The sequence below is a fragment of the Pseudophryne corroboree genome, chromosome 3 (genome assembly GCF_028390025.1).
Source record: "Pseudophryne corroboree isolate aPseCor3 chromosome 3, aPseCor3.hap2, whole genome shotgun sequence".
Lineage (NCBI taxonomy): Eukaryota > Metazoa > Chordata > Amphibia > Anura > Myobatrachidae > Pseudophryne > Pseudophryne corroboree.
In genome coordinates, this window is record NC_086446.1 from 330,678,882 (window position 1) to 330,701,407 (window position 22,526).

Genomic DNA, 22,526 nt, shown 5'->3' on the forward strand with positions numbered 1-22,526 from the left:
GGTACCTTGAGTTTCTTAAAAGTCTCATTTTGACAAACAAAAAACTGTCAAAATGAAATTACAGGTTTTTCTCTTACCTTTCTTTTGTCTAAGTAACCCTGAGTGGCTTAAAAGAATAGTCTCATTATGACTAACAAAAAGATCAACAATAAATTGCAGGTGTTTATTTTGTCTTTCTTCTGGGTCTGCATGCTTGAGTTGCACACAGTATGTGACAAGTCTTAGGTTCCAACTATCAAAAAGGTCCAAACTCTATTGGGACCTCCAAATCTTGGCACTGCACATTTTAAATATGCATACTTGGATAACAAGTAACCTTAAGTTATTATTTTCGCAATACTACATACACATTTTTTTGTTTTAAGTTGTTATTTTTAAAATGTTACATCTTCATTAAATGAAATTGTGTGTTTGCTCCAGCTTTTTGCATTTTTTCTTAAATAATTTGAGTTTTACTTTAAAAATGGTAAAATCTGAATGAAAAGCCATTACGCAGTTGGCTCGTTGGTCTAGGGGTATGATTCTCGCTTTGGGTGTGGGAGGTCCCGGGTTCAAATCCCGGACGAGCCCATGTTTTCATGTACTTTTATAGTCCTTAATATCTGATAGTATTTAATAGCATTTTAAAATACTCACTAATGTATACAAACAGGTTTACTTACAATTTCATTACTATACATAAAAAAGACATGCACAGTGGGCTCGTTGGTCAAGGGGTATAATTCTTGCTTAGGGTGCGAGAAATCCCTGGTACAAATCCCGGATGAGCCCATCTTTTACAGGTATATACTTATGCATACTTAGTAAAATGTCAAGCATTTGGTGGTATATTGGGTAAACTATAGATTCCATTTTGTCTAAGGTACCTTGAGTGGCTTAAAAGTCTCATTTTGACAAACAAAAAACTGTCAAAATGAAATTACAGGTTTTTCTCTTACCTTTCTTTTGTCTAAGTAACCCTGAGTGGCTTAAAAGAATAGTCTCATTATGACTAACAAAAAGATCAACAATAAATTGCAGGTGTTTATTTTGTCTTTCTTCTGGGTCTGCATACTTGAGTTGCACACAGTATGTGACAAGTCTTTGGTCCAACTATCAAAAAAGTCCAAACTCTATTGAGACCTCCAAATCTTGGCACTGCACATTTTAAATATGCATACTTGGATGACAAGTAACCTTAAGTTATTATTTTCGCAATACTACATACACATTTTTTGTTTTAAGTTGTTATGTTATTTTTAAAATGTTACATCTTCATTTAAATGAAATTGTGTGTTTGCTCCAGCTTTTTGCATTTTTTCTTAAATAATTTGAGTTTTACTTTAAAAATGGTAAAATCTGAATGAGAAGCCATTATGCAGTTGGCTCGTTGGTCTAGGGGTATGATTCTCGCTTTGGGTGCGAGAGGTCTCGGGTTCAAATCCCGGACGAGCCTATGTTTTCATGTACTTTTATAGTCCTTAATATCTGATAGTATTTAATAGCATTTTAAAATACTCACTAATGTATACAAACAGGTTTACTTACAATTTCATTAATATACATAAAAAAGACATGCACAGTGGGCTCGTTGGTCAAGGGGTATAATTCTTGCTTAGGGTGCGAGAGATCCCTGGTACAAATCCCGGATGAGCCCATCTTTTACAGGTATATACTTATGCATACTTAGTAAAATGTCAAGCATTTGGTGGTATATTGGGTAAACTATAGATTCCATTTTGTCTAAGTAACCTTGAGTGGCTTAAAAGTCTCATTTTGACAAACAAAAAACTGTCAAAATGAAATTACAGGTTTTCTCTTACCTTTCTTTTGTCTAAGTAACCCTGAGTGGCTTAAAAGAATAGTCTCATTATGACTAACAAAAAGATCAACAATAAATTGCAGGTGTTTATTTTGTCTTTCTTCTGGGTCTGCATGCTTGAGTTGCACACAGTATGTGACAAGTCTTAGGTTTTTCTCTTACCTTTCTTTTGTCTAAGTAACCCTGAGTGGCTTAAAAGAATAGTCTCATTATGACTAACAAAAAGATCAACAATAAATTGCAGGTGTTTATTTTGTCTTTCTTCTGGGTCTGCATACTTGAGTTGCACACAGTATGTGACAAGTCTTTGGTCCAACTATCAAAAAAGTCCAAACTCTATTGGGACCTCCAAATCTTGGCACTGCACATTTTAAATATGCATACTTGGATGACAAGTAACCTTAAGTTATTATTTTCGCAATACTACATACACATTTTTTGTTTTAAGTTGTTATGTTATTTTTAAAATGTTACATCTTCATTTAAATGAAATTGTGTGTTTGCTCCAGCTTTTTGCATTTTTTCTTAAATAATTTGAGTTTTACTTTAAAAATGGTAAAATCTGAATGAGAAGCCATTATGCAGTTGGCTCGTTGGTCTAGGGGTATGATTCTCGCTTTGGGTGCGAGAGGTCTCGGGTTCAAATCCCGGACGAGCCTATGTTTTCATGTACTTTTATAGTCCTTAATATCTGATAGTATTTAATAGCATTTTAAAATACTCACTAATGTATACAAACAGGTTTACTTACAATTTCATTAATATACATAAAAAAGACATGCACAGTGGGCTCGTTGGTCAAGGGGTATAATTCTTGCTTAGGGTGCGAGAGATCCCTGGTACAAATCCCGGATGAGCCCATCTTTTACAGGTATATACTTATGCATACTTAGTAAAATGTCAAGCATTTGGTGGTATATTGGGTAAACTATAGATTCCATTTTGTCTAAGTAACCTTGAGTGGCTTAAAAGTCTCATTTTGACAAACAAAAAACTGTCAAAATGAAATTACAGGTTTTCTCTTACCTTTCTTTTGTCTAAGTAACCCTGAGTGGCTTAAAAGAATAGTCTCATTATGACTAACAAAAAGATCAACAATAAATTGCAGGTGTTTATTTTGTCTTTCTTCTGGGTCTGCATGCTTGAGTTGCACACAGTATGTGACAAGTCTTAGGTTCCAACTATCAAAAAGGTCCAAACTCTATTGGGACCTCTAAATCTTGGCACTGCACATTTTAAATATGCATACTTGGATGACAAGTAACCTTAAGTTATTATTTTCGCAATACTACATACACATTTTTTGTTTTAAGTTGTTATGTTATTTTTAAAATGTTACATCTTCATTTAAATGAAATTGTGTGTTTGCTCCAGCTTTTTGCATCTTTTCTTAAATAATTTGAGTTTTACTTTAAAAATTGTAAAATCTGAATGAGAAGCCATTACGCAGTTGGCTTGTTGGTCTAGGGGTATGATTCTCGCTTTGGGTGCGAGAGGTCTCGGGTTCAAATCCCGGACGAGCCTATGTTTTCATGTACTTTTATAGTCCTTAATATCTGATAGTATTTAATAGCATTTTAAAATACTCACTAATGTATACAAACAGGTTTACTTACAATTTCATTAATATACATAAAAAAGACATGCACAGTGGGCTCGTTGGTCAAGGGGTATAATTTTTGCTTAGGGTGCGAGAGATCCCTGGTACAAATCCCGGATGAGCCCATCTTTTACAGGTATATACTTATGCATACTTAGTAAAATGTCAAACATTTGGTGGTATATTGGGTAAACTATAGATTCCATTTTGTCTAAGTAACCTTGAGTGGCTTAAAAGTCTCATTTTGACAAACAAAAAACTGTCAAAATGAAATTACTGGTTTTCCTCTTACCTTTCTTTTGTCTAAGTAACCCTGAGTGGCTTAAAAGAATAGTCTCATTATGACTAACAAAAAGATCAACAATAAATTGCAGGTGTTTATTTTGTCTTTCTTCTGGGTCTGCATGCTTGAATTGCACACAGTATGTGACAAGTCTTAGGTTCCAACTATCAAAAAAGTCCAAACTCTATTGGGACCTCTAAATCTTGGCACTGCACATTTTAAATATGCATACTTGGATAACAAGTAACCTTAAGTTATTATTTTCGCAATACTACATACACATTTTTTTGTTTTAAGTTGTTATTTTTAAAATGTTACATCTTCATTTAAATGAAATTGTGTGTTTGCTCCAGCTTTTTGCATTTTTTCTTAAATAATTTGAGTTTTACTTTAAAAATGGTAAAATCTGAATGAAAAGCCATTACGCAGTTGGCTCGTTGGTCTAGGGGTATGATTCTCGCTTTGGGTGCGAGATGTCCCGGGTTCAAATCCCAGACGAGCCCATGTTTTCATGTACTTTTATAGTCCTTAATATCTGATAGTATTTAATAGCATTTTAAAATACTCACTAATGTATACAAACAGGTTTACTTACAATTTCATTAATATACATAAAAAAGACATGCACAGTGGGCTCGTTGGTCAAGGGGTATAATTCTTGCTTAGGGTGCGAGAGATCCCTGGTACAAATCCCGGATGAGCCCATCTTTTACAGGCATATACTTATGCAAACTTAGTAAAATGTCAAGCATTTGGTGGTATATTGGGTACACTATAGATTCCATTTTGTCTAAGTAACCTTGAGTGGCTATAAAGTCTCATTTTGACAAACAAAAAACTGTCAAAATGAAATTACAGGTTTTTCTCTTACCTTTCTTTTGTCTAAGTAACCCTGAGTGGCTTAAAAGAATAGTCTCATTATGACTAACAAAAAGATCAACAATAAATTGCAGGTGTTTATTTTGTCTTTCTTCTGGGTCTGCATGCTTGAATTGCACACAGTATGTGACAAGTCTTAGGTTCCAACTATCAAAAAAGTCCAAACTCTATTGGGACCTCTAAATCTTGGCACTGCACATTTTAAATATGCATACTTGGATAGCAAGTAACCTTAAGTTATTATTTTCGCAATACTACATACACATTTTGTTGTTTTAAGTTGTTATGTTATTTTTAAAATGTTACATCTTCATTTAAATGAAATTGTGTGTTTGCTCCAGCTTTTTGCATTTTTTCTTAAATAATTTGAGTTTTACTTTAAAAATGGTAAAATCTGAATGAGAAGCCATTATGCAGTTGGCTCGTTGGTCTAGGGGTATGATTCTCGCTTTGGGTGCGAGAGGTCTCGGGTTCAAATCCCGGACGAGCCTATGTTTTCATGTACTTTTATAGTCCTTAATATCTGATAGTATTTAATAGCATTTTAAAATACTCACTAATGTATACAAACAGGTTTACTTACAATTTCATTAATATACATAAAAAAGACATGCACAGTGGGCTCGTTGGTCAAGGGGTATAATTCTTGCTTAGGGTGCGAGAGATCCCTGGTACAAATCCCGGATGAGCCCATCTTTTACAGGTATATACTTATGCATACTTAGTAAAATGTCAAGCATTTGGTGGTATATTGGGTAAACTATAGATTCCATTTTGTCTAAGTAACCTTGAGTGGCTTAAAAGTCTCATTTTGACAAACAAAAAACTGTCAAAATGAAATTACAGGTTTTCTCTTACCTTTCTTTTGTCTAAGTAACCCTGAGTGGCTTAAAAGAATAGTCTCATTATGACTAACAAAAAGATCAACAATAAATTGCAGGTGTTTATTTTGTCTTTCTTCTGGGTCTGCATGCTTGAGTTGCACACAGTATGTGACAAGTCTTAGGTTCCAACTATCAAAAAGGTCCAAACTCTATTGGGACCTCTAAATCTTGGCACTGCACATTTTAAATATGCATACTTGGATGACAAGTAACCTTAAGTTATTATTTTCGCAATACTACATACACATTTTTTGTTTTAAGTTGTTATGTTATTTTTAAAATGTTACATCTTCATTTAAATGAAATTGTGTGTTTGCTCCAGCTTTTTGCATCTTTTCTTAAATAATTTGAGTTTTACTTTAAAAATTGTAAAATCTGAATGAGAAGCCATTACGCAGTTGGCTTGTTGGTCTAGGGGTATGATTCTCGCTTTGGGTGCGAGAGGTCTCGGGTTCAAATCCCGGACGAGCCTATGTTTTCATGTACTTTTATAGTCCTTAATATCTGATAGTATTTAATAGCATTTTAAAATACTCACTAATGTATACAAACAGGTTTACTTACAATTTCATTAATATACATAAAAAAGACATGCACAGTGGGCTCGTTGGTCAAGGGGTATAATTTTTGCTTAGGGTGCGAGAGATCCCTGGTACAAATCCCGGATGAGCCCATCTTTTACAGGTATATACTTATGCATACTTAGTAAAATGTCAAGCATTTGGTGGTATATTGGGTAAACTATAGATTCCATTTTGTCTAAGTAACCTTGAGTGGCTTAAAAGTCTCATTTTGACAAACAAAAAACTGTCAAAATGAAATTACTGGTTTTCCTCTTACCTTTCTTTTGTCTAAGTAACCCTGAGTGGCTTAAAAGAATAGTCTCATTATGACTAACAAAAAGATCAACAATAAATTGCAGGTGTTTATTTTGTCTTTCTTCTGGGTCTGCATGCTTGAATTGCACACAGTATGTGACAAGTCTTAGGTTCCAACTATCAAAAAAGTCCAAACTCTATTGGGACCTCTAAATCTTGGCACTGCACATTTTAAATATGCATACTTGGATAACAAGTAACCTTAAGTTATTATTTTCGCAATACTACATACACATTTTTTTGTTTTAAGTTGTTATTTTTAAAATGTTACATCTTCATTTAAATGAAATTGTGTGTTTGCTCCAGCTTTTTGCATTTTTTCTTAAATAATTTGAGTTTTACTTTAAAAATGGTAAAATCTGAATGAAAAGCCATTACGCAGTTGGCTCGTTGGTCTAGGGGTATGATTCTCGCTTTGGGTGCGAGATGTCCCGGGTTCAAATCCCAGACGAGCCCATGTTTTCATGTACTTTTATAGTCCTTAATATCTGATAGTATTTAATAGCATTTTAAAATACTCACTAATGTATACAAACAGGTTTACTTACAATTTCATTAATATACATAAAAAAGACATGCACAGTGGGCTCGTTGGTCAAGGGGTATAATTCTTGCTTAGGGTGCGAGAGATCCCTGGTACAAATCCCGGATGAGCCCATCTTTTACAGGCATATACTTATGCAAACTTAGTAAAATGTCAAGCATTTGGTGGTATATTGGGTACACTATAGATTCCATTTTGTCTAAGTAACCTTGAGTGGCTATAAAGTCTCATTTTGACAAACAAAAAACTGTCAAAATGAAATTACAGGTTTTTCTCTTACCTTTCTTTTGTCTAAGTAACCCTGAGTGGCTTAAAAGAATAGTCTCATTATGACTAACAAAAAGATCAACAATAAATTGCAGGTGTTTATTTTGTCTTTCTTCTGGGTCTGCATGCTTGAATTGCACACAGTATGTGACAAGTCTTAGGTTCCAACTATCAAAAAAGTCCAAACTCTATTGGGACCTCTAAATCTTGGCACTGCACATTTTAAATATGCATACTTGGATAGCAAGTAACCTTAAGTTATTATTTTCGCAATACTACATACACATTTTGTTGTTTTAAGTTGTTATGTTATTTTTAAAACGTTACATCTTCATTAAATGAAATTGTGTGTTTGCTCCAGCTTTTTGCATTTTTTCTTAAATAATTTGAGTTTTACTTTAAAAATGGTAAAATCTGAATGAGAAGCCATTATGCAGTTGGCTCGTTGGTCTAGGGGTATGATTCTCGCTTTGGGTGCGAGAGGTCTCGGGTTCAAATCCCGGACGAGCCTATGTTTTCATGTACTTTTATAGTCCTTAATATCTGATAGTATTTAATAGCATTTTAAAATACTCACTAATGTATACAAACAGGTTTACTTACAATTTCATTAATATACATAAAAAAGACATGCACAGTGGGCTCGTTGGTCAAGGGGTATAATTCTTGCTTAGGGTGCGAGAGATCCCTGGTACAAATCCCGGATGAGCCCATCTTTTACAGGTATATACTTATGCATACTTAGTAAAATGTCAAGCATTTGGTGGTATATTGGGTAAACTATAGATTCCATTTTGTCTAAGTAACCTTGAGTGGCTTAAAAGTCTCATTTTGACAAACAAAAAACTGTCAAAATGAAATTACAGGTTTTCTCTTACCTTTCTTTTGTCTAAGTAACCCTGAGTGGCTTAAAAGAATAGTCTCATTATGACTAACAAAAAGATCAACAATAAATTGCAGGTGTTTATTTTGTCTTTCTTCTGGGTCTGCATGCTTGAGTTGCACACAGTATGTGACAAGTCTTAGGTTCCAACTATCAAAAAGGTCCAAACTCTATTGGGACCTCTAAATCTTGGCACTGCACATTTTAAATATGCATACTTGGATGACAAGTAACCTTAAGTTATTATTTTCGCAATACTACATACACATTTTTTGTTTTAAGTTGTTATGTTATTTTTAAAATGTTACATCTTCATTTAAATGAAATTGTGTGTTTGCTCCAGCTTTTTGCATCTTTTCTTAAATAATTTGAGTTTTACTTTAAAAATTGTAAAATCTGAATGAGAAGCCATTACGCAGTTGGCTTGTTGGTCTAGGGGTATGATTCTCGCTTTGGGTGCGAGAGGTCTCGGGTTCAAATCCCGGACGAGCCTATGTTTTCATGTACTTTTATAGTCCTTAATATCTGATAGTATTTAATAGCATTTTAAAATACTCACTAATGTATACAAACAGGTTTACTTACAATTTCATTAATATACATAAAAAAAGACATGCACAGTGGGCTCGTTGGTCAAGGGGTATAATTTTTGCTTAGGGTGCGAGAGATCCCTGGTACAAATCCCGGATGAGCCCATCTTTTACAGGTATATACTTATGCATACTTAGTAAAATGTCAAGCATTTGGTGGTATATTGGGTAAACTATAGATTCCATTTTGTCTAAGTAACCTTGAGTGGCTTAAAAGTCTCATTTTGACAAACAAAAAACTGTCAAAATGAAATTACTGGTTTTCCTCTTACCTTTCTTTTGTCTAAGTAACCCTTAGTGGCTTAAAAGAATAGTCTCATTATGACTAACAAAAAGATCAACAATAAATTGCAGGTGTTTATTTTGTCTTTCTTCTGGGTCTGCATGCTTGAATTGCACACAGTATGTGACAAGTCTTAGGTTCCAACTATCAAAAAAGTCCAAACTCTATTGGGACCTCTAAATCTTGGCACTGCACATTTTAAATATGCATACTTGGATAGCAAGTAACCTTAAGTTATTATTTTCGCAATACTACATACACATTTTTTTGTTTTAAGTTGTTATTTTTAAAATGTTACATCTTCATTTAAATGAAATTGTGTGTTTGCTCCAGCTTTTTGCATTTTTTCTTAAATAATTTGAGTTTTACTTTAAAAATGGTAAAATCTGAATGAAAAGCCATTACGCAGTTGGCTCGTTGGTCTAGGGGTATGATTCTCGCTTTGGGTGCGAGATGTCCCGGGTTCAAATCCCAGATGAGCCCATGTTTTCATGTACTTTTATAGTCCTTAATATCTGATAGTATTTAATAGCATTTTAAAATACTCACTAATGTATACAAACAGGTTTACTTACAATTTCATTAATATACATAAAAAAGACATGCACAGTGGGCTCGTTGGTCAAGGGGTATAATTCTTGCTTAGGGTGCGAGAGATCCCTGGTACAAATCCCGGATGAGCCCATCTTTTACAGGCATATACTTATGCAAACTTAGTAAAATGTCAAGCATTTGGTGGTATATTGGGTACACTATAGATTCCATTTTGTCTAAGTAACCTTGAGTGGCTATAAAGTCTCATTTTGACAAACAAAAAACTGTCAAAATGAAATTACAGGTTTTTCTCTTACCTTTCTTTTGTCTAAGTAACCCTGAGTGGCTTAAAAGAATAGTCTCATTATGACTAACAAAAAGATCAACAATAAATTGCAGGTGTTTATTTTGTCTTTCTTCTGGGTCTGCATGCTTGAGTTGCACACAGTATGTGACAAGTCTTAGGTTCCAACTATCAAAAAAGTCCAAACTCTATTGGGACCTCTAAATCTTGGCACTGCACATTTTAAATATGCATACTTGGATAGCAAGTAACCTTAAGTTATTATTTTCGCAATACTACATACACATTTTGTTGTTTTAAGTTGTTATGTTATTTTTAAAACGTTACATCTTCATTAAATGAAATTGTGTGTTTGCTCCAGCTTTTTGCATTTTTTCTTAAATAATTTGAGTTTTACTTTAAAAATGGTAAAATCTGAATGAGAGTTTATTATGCAGTTGGCTCGTTGGTCTAGGGGTATGATTCTCGCTTTGGGTGCGAGAGGTCCCGGGTTCAAATCCCGGACGAGCCCATGGTTTCATATACTTTTATAGTCCTTAATATCTGATAGTATTTAATAGCATTTTAAAATACTCACTAATGTATACAAACAGGTTTACTTACAATTTCATTAATATACATAAAAAAGACATGCACAGTGGGATCGTTGGTCAAGGGGTATAATTCTTGCTTAGGGTGCGAGAGATCCCTGGTACAAATCCCGGATGAGCCCATCTTTTACAGGCATATACTTATGCAAACTTAGTAAAATGTCAAGCATTTGGTGGTATATTGGGTACACTATAGATTCCATTTTGTCTAAGTAACCTTGAGTGGCTATAAAGTCTCATTTTGACAAACAAAAAACTGTCAAAATGAAATTACAGGTTTTTCTCTTACCTTTCTTTTGTCTAAGTAACCCTGAGTGGCTTAAAAGAATAGTCTCATTATGACTAACAAAAAGATCAACAATAAATTGCAGGTGTTTATTTTGTCTTTCTTCTGGGTCTGCATGCTTGAATTGCACACAGTATGTGACAAGTCTTAGGTTCCAACTATCAAAAAAGTCCAAACTCTATTAGGACCTCTAAATCTTGGCACTGCACATTTTAAATATGCATACTTGGATAGCAAGTAACCTTAAGTTATTATTTTCGCAATACTACATACACATTTTGTTGTTTTAAGTTGTTATGTTATTTTTAAAACGTTACATCTTCATTAAATGAAATTGTGTGTTTGCTCCAGCTTTTTGCATTTTTTCTTAAATAATTTGAGTTTTACTTTAAAAATGGTAAAATCTGAATGAGAGTTTATTATGCAGTTGGCTCGTTGGTCTAGGGGTATGATTCTCGCTTTGGGTGCGAGAGGTCCCGGGTTCAAATCCCGGACGAGCCCATGGTTTCATATACTTTTATAGTCCTTAATATCTGATAGTATTTAATAGCATTTTAAAATACTCACTAATGTATACAAACAGGTTTACTTACAATTTCATTAATATACATAAAAAAGACATGCACAGTGGGATCGTTGGTCAAGGGGTATAATTCTTGCTTAGGGTGCGAGAGATCCCTGGTACAAATCCCGGATGAGCCCATCTTTTACAGGTATAAACTTATGCATACTTAGTAAAATGTCAAGCATTTGGTGGTATATTGGGTAAACTATAGATTCCATTTTGTCTAAGTAACCTTGAGTGGCTTAAAAGTCTCATTTTGACAAACAAAAAACTGTCAAAATGAAATTACAGGTTTTCTCTTACCTTTCTTTTGTCTAAGTAACCCTGAGTGGCTTAAAAGAATAGTCTCATTATGACTAACAAAAAGATCAACAATAAATTGCAGGTGTTTATTTTGTCTTTCTTCTGGGTCTGCATGCTTGAGTTGCACACAGTATGTGACAAGTCTTAGGTTCCAACTATCAAAAAGGTCCAAACTCTATTGGGACCTCTAAATCTTGGCACTGCACATTTTAAATATGCATACTTGGATGACAAGTAACCTTAAGTTATTATTTTCGCAATACTACATACACATTTTTTGTTTTAAGTTGTTATGTTATTTTTAAAATGTTACATCTTCATTTAAATGAAATTGTGTGTTTGCTCCAGCTTTTTGCATCTTTTCTTAAATAATTTGAGTTTTACTTTAAAAATGGTAAAATCTGAATGAGAAGCCATTACGCAGTTGGCTCGTTGGTCTAGGGGTATGATTCTCGCTTTGGGTGCGAGAGGTCTTGGGTTCAAATCCTGGATGAGCCCATGGTTTCATGTACTTTTATAGTCCTTAATATCTGATAGTATTTAATAGCATTTTAAAATACTCACTAATGTATACAAACAGGTTTACTTACAATTTCATTAATATACATAAAAAAGACATGCACAGTGGGCTCGTTGGTCAAGGGGTATAATTCTCGCTTTGGGTGCGAGAGGTCCCGGGTTCAAATCCCGGATGAGCCCATCTTTTACAGGTACATACTTATGCATACTTCGTAAAATGTCAAGCATTTGGTGGTATATTGGGTAAACTATAGATTCCATTTTGTCTAAGTAACCTTGAGTGGCTTAATAGTCTCATTTTGACAAACAAAAAACTGTCAAAATGAAATTACAGGTTTTTCTCTTACCTTTCTTTTGTCTAAGTAACCCTGAGTGGCTTAAAAGAATAGTCTCATTATGACTAACAAAAAGATCAACAATAAATTGCAGGTGTTTATTTTGTCTTTCTTCTGGGTCTGCATGCTTGAGTTGCACACAGTATGTGACAAGTCTTAGGTTCCAACTATCAAAAAGGTCCAAACTCTATTGGGACCTCTAAATCTTGGCACTGCACATTATAAATATGCATACTTGGATGACAAGTAACCTTAAGTTATTATTTTCGCAATACTACATACACATTTTTTGTTTTAAGTTGTTATGTTATTTTTAAAATGTTACATCTACTTTAAAAATGGTAAAATCTGAATGAGAAGCCATTATGCAGTTGGCTCGTTGGTCTAGGGGTATGATTCTCGCTTTGGGTGCGAGAGGTCTCGGGTTCAAATCCCGGACGAGCCTATCTTTTCATGTACTTTTATAGTCCTTAATATCTGATAGTATTTAATAGCATTTTAAAATACTCACTAATGTATACAAACAGGTTTACTTACAATTTCATTAATATACATAAAAAAGACATGCACAGTGGGCTCGTTGGTCAAGGGGTATAATTCTTGTGTTTGCTCCAGCTTTTTGCATTTTTTCTTAAATAATTTGAGTTTTACTTTAAAAATGGTAAAATCTGAATGAGAAGCCATTATGCAGTTGGCTCGTTGGTCTAGGGGTATGATTCTCGCTTTGGGTGCGAGAGGTCTCGGGTTCAAATCCCGGACGAGCCTATGTTTTCATGTACTTTTATAGTCCTTAATATCTGATAGTATTTAATAGCATTTTAAAATACTCACTAATGTATACAAACAGGTTTACTTACAATTTCATTAATATACATAAAAAAGACATGCACAGTGGGCTCGTTGGTCAAGGGGTATAATTCTTGCTTAGGGTGCGAGAGATCCCTGGTACAAATCCCGGATGAGCCCATCTTTTACAGGTATATACTTATGCATACTTAGTAAAATGTCAAGCATTTGGTGGTATATTGGGTAAACTATAGATTCCATTTTGTCTAAGTAACCTTGAGTGGCTTAAAAGTCTCATTTTGACAAACAAAAAACTGTCAAAATGAAATTACAGGTTTTCTCTTACCTTTCTTTTGTCTAAGTAACCCTGAGTGGCTTAAAAGAATAGTCTCATTATGACTAACAAAAAGATCAACAATAAATTGCAGGTGTTTATTTTGTCTTTCTTCTGGGTCTGCATGCTTGAGTTGCACACAGTATGTGACAAGTCTTAGGTTCCAACTATCAAAAAGGTCCAAACTCTATTGGGACCTCCAAATCTTGGCACTGCACATTTTAAATATGCATACTTGGATGACAAGTAACCTTAAGTTATTATTTTCGCAATACTACATACACATTTTTTGTTTTAAGTTGTTATGTTATTTTTAAAATGTTACATCTTCATTTAAATGAAATTGTGTGTTTGCTCCAGCTTTTTGCATTTTTTCTTAAATAATTTGAGTTTTACTTTAAAAATGGTAAAATCTGAATGAGAAGCCATTACACAGTTGGCTCGTTGGTCTAGGGGTATGATTCTCGCTTTGGGTGCGAGAGGTCTCGGGTTCAAATCCCGGACGAGCCTATGTTTTCATGTACTTTTATAGTCCTTAATATCTGATAGTATTTAATAGCATTTTAAAATACTCACTAATGTATACAAACAGGTTTACTTACAATTTCATTAATATACATAAAAAAGACATGCACAGTGGGCTCGTTGGTCAAGGGGTATAATTTTTGCTTAGGGTGCGAGAGATCCCTGGTACAAATCCCGGATGAGCCCATCTTTTACAGGTATATACTTATGCATACTTAGTAAAATGTCAAGCATTTGGTGGTATATTGGGTAAACTATAGATTCCATTTTGTCTAAGTAACCTTGAGTGGCTTAAAAGTCTCATTTTGACAAACAAAAAACTGTCAAAATGAAATTACAGGTTTTCCTCTTACCTTTCTTTTGTCTAAGTAACCCTGAGTGGCTTAAAAGAATAGTCTCATTATGACTAACAAAAAGATCAACAATAAATTGCAGGTGTTTATTTTGTCTTTCTTCTGGGTCTGCATGCTTGAATTGCACACAGTATGTGACAAGTCTTAGGTTCCAACTATCAAAAAAGTCCAAACTCTATTGGGACCTCTAAATCTTGGCACTGCACATTTTAAATATGCATACTTGGATAGCAAGTAACCTTAAGTTATTATTTTCGCAATACTACATACACATTTTGTTGTTTTAAGTTGTTATGTTATTTTTAAAACGTTACATCTTCATTAAATGAAATTGTGTGTTTGCTCCAGCTTTTTGCATTTTTTCTTAAATAATTTGAGTTTTACTTTAAAAATGGTAAAATCTGAATGAGAAGCCATTATGCAGTTGGCTCGTTGGTCTAGGGGTATGATTCTCGCTTTGGGTGCGAGAGGTCTCGGGTTCAAATCCCGGACGAGCCTATGTTTTCATGTACTTTTATAGTCCTTAATATCTGATAGTATTTAATAGCATTTTAAAATACTCACTAATGTATACAAACAGGTTTACTTACAATTTCATTAATATACATAAAAAAGACATGCACAGTGGGCTCGTTGGTCAAGCGGTATAATTCTTGCTTAGGGTGCGAGAGATCCCTGGTACAAATCCCGGATGAGCCCATCTTTTACAGGTATATACTTATGCATACTTAGTAAAATGTCAAGCATTTGGTGGTATATTGGGTAAACTATAGATTCCATTTTGTCTAAGTAACCTTGAGTGGCTTAAAAGTCTCATTTTGACAAACAAAAAACTGTCAAAATGAAATTACAGGTTTTCTCTTACCTTTCTTTTGTCTAAGTAACCCTGAGTGGCTTAAAAGAATAGTCTCATTATGACTAACAAAAAGATCAACAATAAATTGCAGGTGTTTATTTTGTCTTTCTTCTGGGTCTGCATGCTTGAGTTGCACACAGTATGTGACAAGTCTTAGGTTCCAACTATCAAAAAGGTCCAAACTCTATTGGGACCTCTAAATCTTGGCACTGCACATTTTAAATATGCATACTTGGATGACAAGTAACCTTAAGTTATTATTTTCGCAATACTACATACACATTTTTTGTTTTAAGTTGTTATGTTATTTTTAAAATGTTACATCTTCATTTAAATGAAATTGTGTGTTTGCTCCAGCTTTTTGCATCTTTTCTTAAATAATTTGAGTTTTACTTTAAAAATTGTAAAATCTGAATGAGAAGCCATTACGCAGTTGGCTTGTTGGTCTAGGGGTATGATTCTCGCTTTGGGTGCGAGAGGTCTCGGGTTCAAATCCCGGACGAGCCTATGTTTTCATGTACTTTTATAGTCCTTAATATCTGATAGTATTTAATAGCATTTTAAAATACTCACTAATGTATACAAACAGGTTTACTTACAATTTCATTAATATACATAAAAAAAGACATGCACAGTGGGCTCGTTGGTCAAGGGGTATAATTTTTGCTTAGGGTGCGAGAGATCCCTGGTACAAATCCCGGATGAGCCCATCTTTTACAGGTATATACTTATGCATACTTAGTAAAATGTCAAGCATTTGGTGGTATATTGGGTAAACTATAGATTCCATTTTGTCTAAGTAACCTTGAGTGGCTTAAAAGTCTCATTTTGACAAACAAAAAACTGTCAAAATGAAATTACTGGTTTTCCTCTTACCTTTCTTTTGTCTAAGTAACCCTGAGTGGCTTAAAAGAATAGTCTCATTATGACTAACAAAAAGATCAACAATAAATTGCAGGTGTTTATTTTGTCTTTCTTCTGGGTCTGCATGCTTGAATTGCACACAGTATGTGACAAGTCTTAGGTTCCAACTATCAAAAAAGTCCAAACTCTATTGGGACCTCTAAATCTTGGCACTGCACATTTTAAATATGCATACTTGGATAACAAGTAACCTTAAGTTATTATTTTCGCAATACTACATACACATTTTTTTGTTTTAAGTTGTTATTTTTAAAATGTTACATCTTCATTTAAATGAAATTGTGTGTTTGCTCCAGCTTTTTGCATTTTTTCTTAAATAATTTGAGTTTTACTTTAAAAATGGTAAAATCTGAATGAAAAGCCATTACGCAGTTGGCTCGTTGGTCTAGGGGTATGATTCTCGCTTTGGGTGCGAGATGTCCCGGGTTCAAATCCCAGATGAGCCCATGTTTTCATGTACTTTTATAGTCCTTAATATCTGATAGTATTTAATAGCATTTTAAAATACTCACTAATGTATACAAACAGGTTTACTTACAATTTCATTAATATACATAAAAAAGACATGCACAGTGGGCTCGTTGGTCAAGGGGTATAATTCTTGCTTAGGGTGCGAGAGATCCCTGGTACAAATCCCGGATGAGCCCATCTTTTACAGGCATATACTTATGCAAACTTAGTAAAATGTCAAGCATTTGGTGGTATATTGGGTACACTATAGATTCCATTTTGTCTAAGTAACCTTGAGTGGCTATAAAGTCTCATTTTGACAAACAAAAAACTGTCAAAATGAAATTACAGGTTTTTCTCTTACCTTTCTTTTGTCTAAGTAACCCTGAGTGGCTTAAAAGAATAGTCTCATTATGACTAACAAAAAGATCAACAATAAATTGCAGGTGTTTATTTTGTCTTTCTTCTGGGTCTGCATGCTTGAATTGCACACAGTATGTGACAAGTCTTAGGTTCCAACTATCAAAAAAGTCCAAACTCTATTGGGACCTCTAAATCTTGGCACTGCACATTTTAAATATGCATACTTGGATAGCAAGTAACCTTAAGTTATTATTTTCGCAATACTACATACACATTTTGTTGTTTTAAGTTGTTATGTTATTTTTAAAACGTTACATCTTCATTAAATGAAATTGTGTGTTTGCTCCAGCTTTTTGCATTTTTTCTTAAATAATTTGAGTTTTACTTTAAAAATGGTAAAATCTGAATGAGAGTTTATTATGCAGTTGGCTCGTTGGTCTAGGGGTATGATTCTCGCTTTGGGTGCGAGAGGTCCCGGGTTCAAATCCCGGACGAGCCCATGGTTTCATATACTTTTATAGTCCTTAATATCTGATAGTATTTAATAGCATTTTAAAATACTCACTAATGTATACAAACAGGTTTACTTACAATTTCATTAATATACATAAAAAAGACATGCACAGTGGGATCGTTGGTCAAGGGGTATAATTCTTGCTTAGGGTGCGAGAGATCCCTGGTACAAATCCCGGATGAGCCCATCTTTTACAGGTATAAACTTATGCATACTTAGTAAAATGTCAAGCATTTGGTGGTATATTGGGTAAACTATAGATTCCATTTTGTCTAAGTAACCTTGAGTGGCTTAAAAGTCTCATTTTGACAAACAAAAAACTGTCAAAATGAAATTACAGGTTTTTCTCTTACCTTTCTTTTGTCTAAGTAACCCTGAGTGGCTTAAAAGAATAGTCTCATTATGACTAACAAAAAGATCAACAATAAATTGCAGGTGTTTATTTTGTCTTTCTTCTGGGTCTGCATGCTTGAGTTGCACACAGTATGTGACAAGTCTTAGGTTCTAATTATCAAAAAAGTCCAAACTTTATTGGGACCTCTAAATCTTGGCACTGCACATTTTAAATATGCATACTTGGATAACAAGTAACCTTAAGTTATTATTTTCGCAATACTACATACACATTTTTTTGTTTTAAGTTGTTATTTTTAAAATGTTACATCTTCATTAAATGAAATTGTGTGTTTGCTCCAGCTTTTTGCATTTTTTCTTAAATAATTTGAGTTTTACTTTAAAAATGGTAAAATCTGAATGAGAAGCCATTACGCAGTTGGCTCGTTGGTCTAGGGGTATGATTCTCGCTTTGGGTGCGAGAGGTCTCGGGTTCAAATCCCGGACGAGCCTATGTTTTCATGTACTTTTATAGTCCTTAATATCTGATAGTATTTAATAGCATTTTAAAATACTCACTAATGTATACAAACAGGTTTACTTACAATTTCATTAATATACATAAAAAAGACATGCACAGTGGGCTCGTTGGTCAAGGGGTATAATTTTTGCTTAGGGTGCGAGAGATCCCTGGTACAAATCCCGGATGAGCCCATCTTTTACAGGTATATACTCATGCATACTTAGTAAAATGTCAAGCATTTGGTGGTATATTGGGTAAACTATAGATTCCATTTTGTCTAAGGTACCTTGAGTTTCTTAAAAGTCTCATTTTGACAAACAAAAAACTGTCAAAATGAAATTACAGGTTTTTCTCTTACCTTTCTTTTGTCTAAGTAACCCTGAGTGGCTTAAAAGAATAGTCTCATTATGACTAACAAAAAGATCAACAATAAATTGCAGGTGTTTATTTTGTCTTTCTTCTGGGTCTGCATGCTTGAGTTGCACACAGTATGTGACAAGTCTTAGGTTCCAACTATCAAAAAGGTCCAAACTCTATTGGGACCTCCAAATCTTGGCACTGCACATTTTAAATATGCATACTTGGATAACAAGTAACCTTAAGTTATTATTTTCGCAATACTACATACACATTTTTTTGTTTTAAGTTGTTATTTTTAAAATGTTACATCTTCATTAAATGAAATTGTGTGTTTGCTCCAGCTTTTTGCATTTTTTCTTAAATAATTTGAGTTTTACTTTAAAAATGGTAAAATCTGAATGAAAAGCCATTACGCAGTTGGCTCGTTGGTCTAGGGGTATGATTCTCGCTTTGGGTGTGGGAGGTCCCGGGTTCAAATCCCGGACGAGCCCATGTTTTCATGTACTTTTATAGTCCTTAATATCTGATAGTATTTAATTGCATTTTAAAATACTCACTAATGTATACAAACAGGTTTACTTACAATTTCATTACTATACATAAAAAAGACATGCACAGTGGGCTCGTTGGTCAAGGGGTATAATTCTTGCTTAGGGTGCGAGAAATCCCTGGTACAAATCCCGGATGAGCCCATCTTTTACAGGTATATACTTATGCATACTTAGTAAAATGTCAAGCATTTGGTGGTATATTGGGTAAACTATAGATTCCATTTTGTCTAAGGTACCTTGAGTGGCTTAAAAGTCTCATTTTGACAAACAAAAAACTGTCAAAATGAAATTACAGGTTTTTCTCTTACCTTTCTTTTGTCTAAGTAACCCTGAGTGGCTTAAAAGAATAGTCTCATTATGACTAACAAAAAGATCAACAATAAATTGCAGGTGTTTATTTTGTCTTTCTTCTGGGTCTGCATACTTGAGTTGCACACAGTATGTGACAAGTCTTTGGTCCAACTATCAAAAAAGTCCAAACTCTATTGAGACCTCCAAATCTTGGCACTGCACATTTTAAATATGCATACTTGGATGACAAGTAACCTTAAGTTATTATTTTCGCAATACTACATACACATTTTTTGTTTTAAGTTGTTATGTTATTTTTAAAATGTTACATCTTCATTTAAATGAAATTGTGTGTTTGCTCCAGCTTTTTGCATTTTTTCTTAAATAATTTGAGTTTTACTTTAAAAATGGTAAAATCTGAATGAGAAGCCATTATGCAGTTGGCTCGTTGGTCTAGGGGTATGATTCTCGCTTTGGGTGCGAGAGGTCTGGGGTTCAAATCCCGGACGAGCCTATGTTTTCATGTACTTTTATAGTCCTTAATATCTGATAGTATTTAATAGCATTTTAAAATACTCACTAATGTATACAAACAGGTTTACTTACAATTTCATTAATATACATAAAAAAGACATGCACAGTGGGCTCGTTGGTCAAGGGGTATAATTCTTGCTTAGGGTGCGAGAGATCCCTGGTACAAATCCCGGATGAGCCCATCTTTTACAGGTATATACTTATGCATACTTAGTAAAATGTCAAGCATTTGGTGGTATATTGGGTAAACTATAGATTCCATTTTGTCTAAGTAACCTTGAGTGGCTTAAAAGTCTCATTTTGACAAACAAAAAACTGTCAAAATGAAATTACAGGTTTTCTCTTACCTTTCTTTTGTCTAAGTAACCCTGAGTGGCTTAAAAGAATAGTCTCATTATGACTAACAAAAAGATCAACAATAAATTGCAGGTGTTTATTTTGTCTTTCTTCTGGGTCTGCATGCTTGAGTTGCACACAGTATGTGACAAGTCTTAGGTTCCAACTATCAAAAAGGTCCAAACTCTATTGGGACCTCTAAATCTTGGCACTGCACATTTTAAATATGCATACTTGGATGACAAGTAACCTTAAGTTATTATTTTCGCAATACTACATACACATTTTTTGTTTTAAGTTGTTATGTTATTTTTAAAATGTTACATCTTCATTTAAATGAAATTGTGTGTTTGCTCCAGCTTTTTGCATCTTTTCTTAAATAATTTGAGTTTTACTTTAAAAATGGTAAAATCTGAATGAGAAGCCATTACGCAGTTGGCTCGTTGGTCTAGGGGTATGATTCTCGCTTTGGGTGCGAGAGGTCTTGGGTTCAAATCCTGGACGAGCCCATGGTTTCATGTACTTTTATAGTCCTTAATATCTGATAGTATTTAATAGCATTTTAAAATACTCACTAATGTATACAAACAGGTTTACTTACAATTTCATTAATATACATAAAAAAGACATGCACAGTGGGCTCGTTGGTCAAGGGGTATAATTCTCGCTTTGGGTGCGAGAGGTCCCGGGTTCAAATCCCGGATGAGCCCATCTTTTACAGGTACATACTTATGCATACTTCGTAAAATGTCAAGCATTTGGTGGTATATTGGGTAAACTATAGATTCCATTTTGTCTAAGTAACCTTGAGTGGCTTAATAGTCTCATTTTGACAAACAAAAAACTGTCAAAATGAAATTACAGGTTTTTCTCTTACCTTTCTTTTGTCTAAGTAACCCTGAGTGGCTTAAAAGAATAGTCTCATTATGACTAACAAAAAGATCAACAATAAATTGCAGGTGTTTATTTTGTCTTTCTTCTGGGTCTGCATGCTTGAGTTGCACACAGTATGTGACAAGTCTTAGGTTCCAACTATCAAAAAGGTCCAAACTCTATTGGGACCTCTAAATCTTGGCACTGCACATTATAAATATGCATACTTGGATGACAAGTAACCTTAAGTTATTATTTTCGCAATACTACATACACATTTTTTGTTTTAAGTTGTTATGTTATTTTTAAAATGTTACATCTTCATTTAAATGAAATTGTGTGTTTGCTCCAGCTTTTTGCATTTTTTCTTAAATAATTTGAGTTTTACTTTAAAAATGGTAAAATCTGAATGAGAAGCCATTATGCAGTTGGCTCGTTGGTCTAGGGGTATGATTCTCGCTTTGGGTGCGAGAGGTCTCGGGTTCAAATCCCGGACGAGCCTATGTTTTCATGTACTTTTATAGTCCTTAATATCTGATAGTATTTAATAGCATTTTAAAATACTCACTAATGTATACAAACAGGTTTACTTACAATTTCATTAATATACATAAAAAAGACATGCACAGTGGGCTCGTTGGTCAAGGGGTATAATTCTTGTGTTTGCTCCAGCTTTTTGCATTTTTTCTTAAATAATTTGAGTTTTACTTTAAAAATGGTAAAATCTGAATGAGAAGCCATTATGCAGTTGGCTCGTTGGTCTAGGGGTATGATTCTCGCTTTGGGTGCGAGAGGTCTCGGGTTCAAATCCCGGACGAGCCTATGTTTTCATGTACTTTTATAGTCCTTAATATCTGATAGTATTTAATAGCATTTTAAAATACTCACTAATGTATACAAACAGGTTTACTTACAATTTCATTAATATACATAAAAAAGACATGCACAGTGGGCTCGTTGGTCAAGGGGTATAATTCTTGCTTAGGGTGCGAGAGATCCCTGGTACAAATCCCGGATGAGCCCATCTTTTACAGGTATATACTTATGCATACTTAGTAAAATGTCAAGCATTTGGTGGTATATTGGGTAAACTATAGATTCCATTTTGTCTAAGTAACCTTGAGTGGCTTAAAAGTCTCATTTTGACAAACAAAAAACTGTCAAAATGAAATTACAGGTTTTCTCTTACCTTTCTTTTGTCTAAGTAACCCTGAGTGGCTTAAAAGAATAGTCTCATTATGACTAACAAAAAGATCAACAATAAATTGCAGGTGTTTATTTTGTCTTTCTTC

At 34.0% G+C, this 22,526-nt stretch overlaps 27 non-coding genes across 27 annotated transcripts; all 27 read left to right on the plus strand.

The window, feature by feature from the left end:
* Nucleotides 1-498: 498 nt before the first annotated feature.
* TRNAP-UGG (transfer RNA proline (anticodon UGG)) lies at nt 499-570 on the plus strand. The gene has a single exon. It is a non-coding gene; the product is annotated as a tRNA-Pro (tRNA).
* Nucleotides 571-1,363: 793 nt separating this feature from the next.
* TRNAP-UGG (transfer RNA proline (anticodon UGG)) lies at nt 1,364-1,435 on the plus strand. The gene has a single exon. It is a non-coding gene; the product is annotated as a tRNA-Pro (tRNA).
* A 953-nt stretch (nt 1,436-2,388) lies between these two features.
* On the plus strand, nt 2,389-2,460 carry TRNAP-UGG (transfer RNA proline (anticodon UGG)). Its single transcript has one exon. It is a non-coding gene; the product is annotated as a tRNA-Pro (tRNA).
* A 793-nt stretch (nt 2,461-3,253) lies between these two features.
* Nucleotides 3,254-3,325, plus strand: TRNAP-UGG (transfer RNA proline (anticodon UGG)). The gene has a single exon. It is a non-coding gene; the product is annotated as a tRNA-Pro (tRNA).
* A 790-nt stretch (nt 3,326-4,115) lies between these two features.
* Nucleotides 4,116-4,187, plus strand: TRNAP-UGG (transfer RNA proline (anticodon UGG)). Its single transcript has one exon. It is a non-coding gene; the product is annotated as a tRNA-Pro (tRNA).
* A 795-nt stretch (nt 4,188-4,982) lies between these two features.
* Nucleotides 4,983-5,054, plus strand: TRNAP-UGG (transfer RNA proline (anticodon UGG)). The gene has a single exon. It is a non-coding gene; the product is annotated as a tRNA-Pro (tRNA).
* Nucleotides 5,055-5,847: 793 nt separating this feature from the next.
* Nucleotides 5,848-5,919, plus strand: TRNAP-UGG (transfer RNA proline (anticodon UGG)). Its single transcript has one exon. It is a non-coding gene; the product is annotated as a tRNA-Pro (tRNA).
* A 790-nt stretch (nt 5,920-6,709) lies between these two features.
* TRNAP-UGG (transfer RNA proline (anticodon UGG)) lies at nt 6,710-6,781 on the plus strand. The gene has a single exon. It is a non-coding gene; the product is annotated as a tRNA-Pro (tRNA).
* A 794-nt stretch (nt 6,782-7,575) lies between these two features.
* TRNAP-UGG (transfer RNA proline (anticodon UGG)) lies at nt 7,576-7,647 on the plus strand. Its single transcript has one exon. It is a non-coding gene; the product is annotated as a tRNA-Pro (tRNA).
* Nucleotides 7,648-8,440: 793 nt separating this feature from the next.
* On the plus strand, nt 8,441-8,512 carry TRNAP-UGG (transfer RNA proline (anticodon UGG)). The gene has a single exon. It is a non-coding gene; the product is annotated as a tRNA-Pro (tRNA).
* A 791-nt stretch (nt 8,513-9,303) lies between these two features.
* TRNAP-UGG (transfer RNA proline (anticodon UGG)) lies at nt 9,304-9,375 on the plus strand. The gene has a single exon. It is a non-coding gene; the product is annotated as a tRNA-Pro (tRNA).
* Nucleotides 9,376-10,169: 794 nt separating this feature from the next.
* TRNAP-UGG (transfer RNA proline (anticodon UGG)) lies at nt 10,170-10,241 on the plus strand. The gene has a single exon. It is a non-coding gene; the product is annotated as a tRNA-Pro (tRNA).
* Nucleotides 10,242-11,035: 794 nt separating this feature from the next.
* TRNAP-UGG (transfer RNA proline (anticodon UGG)) lies at nt 11,036-11,107 on the plus strand. The gene has a single exon. It is a non-coding gene; the product is annotated as a tRNA-Pro (tRNA).
* A 994-nt stretch (nt 11,108-12,101) lies between these two features.
* On the plus strand, nt 12,102-12,173 carry TRNAP-UGG (transfer RNA proline (anticodon UGG)). The gene has a single exon. It is a non-coding gene; the product is annotated as a tRNA-Pro (tRNA).
* Nucleotides 12,174-12,701: 528 nt separating this feature from the next.
* On the plus strand, nt 12,702-12,773 carry TRNAP-UGG (transfer RNA proline (anticodon UGG)). Its single transcript has one exon. It is a non-coding gene; the product is annotated as a tRNA-Pro (tRNA).
* Nucleotides 12,774-13,021: 248 nt separating this feature from the next.
* TRNAP-UGG (transfer RNA proline (anticodon UGG)) lies at nt 13,022-13,093 on the plus strand. The gene has a single exon. It is a non-coding gene; the product is annotated as a tRNA-Pro (tRNA).
* A 793-nt stretch (nt 13,094-13,886) lies between these two features.
* Nucleotides 13,887-13,958, plus strand: TRNAP-UGG (transfer RNA proline (anticodon UGG)). Its single transcript has one exon. It is a non-coding gene; the product is annotated as a tRNA-Pro (tRNA).
* A 794-nt stretch (nt 13,959-14,752) lies between these two features.
* TRNAP-UGG (transfer RNA proline (anticodon UGG)) lies at nt 14,753-14,824 on the plus strand. Its single transcript has one exon. It is a non-coding gene; the product is annotated as a tRNA-Pro (tRNA).
* Nucleotides 14,825-15,617: 793 nt separating this feature from the next.
* On the plus strand, nt 15,618-15,689 carry TRNAP-UGG (transfer RNA proline (anticodon UGG)). Its single transcript has one exon. It is a non-coding gene; the product is annotated as a tRNA-Pro (tRNA).
* A 791-nt stretch (nt 15,690-16,480) lies between these two features.
* On the plus strand, nt 16,481-16,552 carry TRNAP-UGG (transfer RNA proline (anticodon UGG)). The gene has a single exon. It is a non-coding gene; the product is annotated as a tRNA-Pro (tRNA).
* A 794-nt stretch (nt 16,553-17,346) lies between these two features.
* Nucleotides 17,347-17,418, plus strand: TRNAP-UGG (transfer RNA proline (anticodon UGG)). Its single transcript has one exon. It is a non-coding gene; the product is annotated as a tRNA-Pro (tRNA).
* Nucleotides 17,419-18,207: 789 nt separating this feature from the next.
* On the plus strand, nt 18,208-18,279 carry TRNAP-UGG (transfer RNA proline (anticodon UGG)). Its single transcript has one exon. It is a non-coding gene; the product is annotated as a tRNA-Pro (tRNA).
* Nucleotides 18,280-19,068: 789 nt separating this feature from the next.
* On the plus strand, nt 19,069-19,140 carry TRNAP-UGG (transfer RNA proline (anticodon UGG)). Its single transcript has one exon. It is a non-coding gene; the product is annotated as a tRNA-Pro (tRNA).
* A 793-nt stretch (nt 19,141-19,933) lies between these two features.
* TRNAP-UGG (transfer RNA proline (anticodon UGG)) lies at nt 19,934-20,005 on the plus strand. The gene has a single exon. It is a non-coding gene; the product is annotated as a tRNA-Pro (tRNA).
* A 994-nt stretch (nt 20,006-20,999) lies between these two features.
* Nucleotides 21,000-21,071, plus strand: TRNAP-UGG (transfer RNA proline (anticodon UGG)). Its single transcript has one exon. It is a non-coding gene; the product is annotated as a tRNA-Pro (tRNA).
* A 593-nt stretch (nt 21,072-21,664) lies between these two features.
* TRNAP-UGG (transfer RNA proline (anticodon UGG)) lies at nt 21,665-21,736 on the plus strand. Its single transcript has one exon. It is a non-coding gene; the product is annotated as a tRNA-Pro (tRNA).
* Nucleotides 21,737-21,984: 248 nt separating this feature from the next.
* Nucleotides 21,985-22,056, plus strand: TRNAP-UGG (transfer RNA proline (anticodon UGG)). Its single transcript has one exon. It is a non-coding gene; the product is annotated as a tRNA-Pro (tRNA).
* Nucleotides 22,057-22,526: the final 470 nt, after the last annotated feature.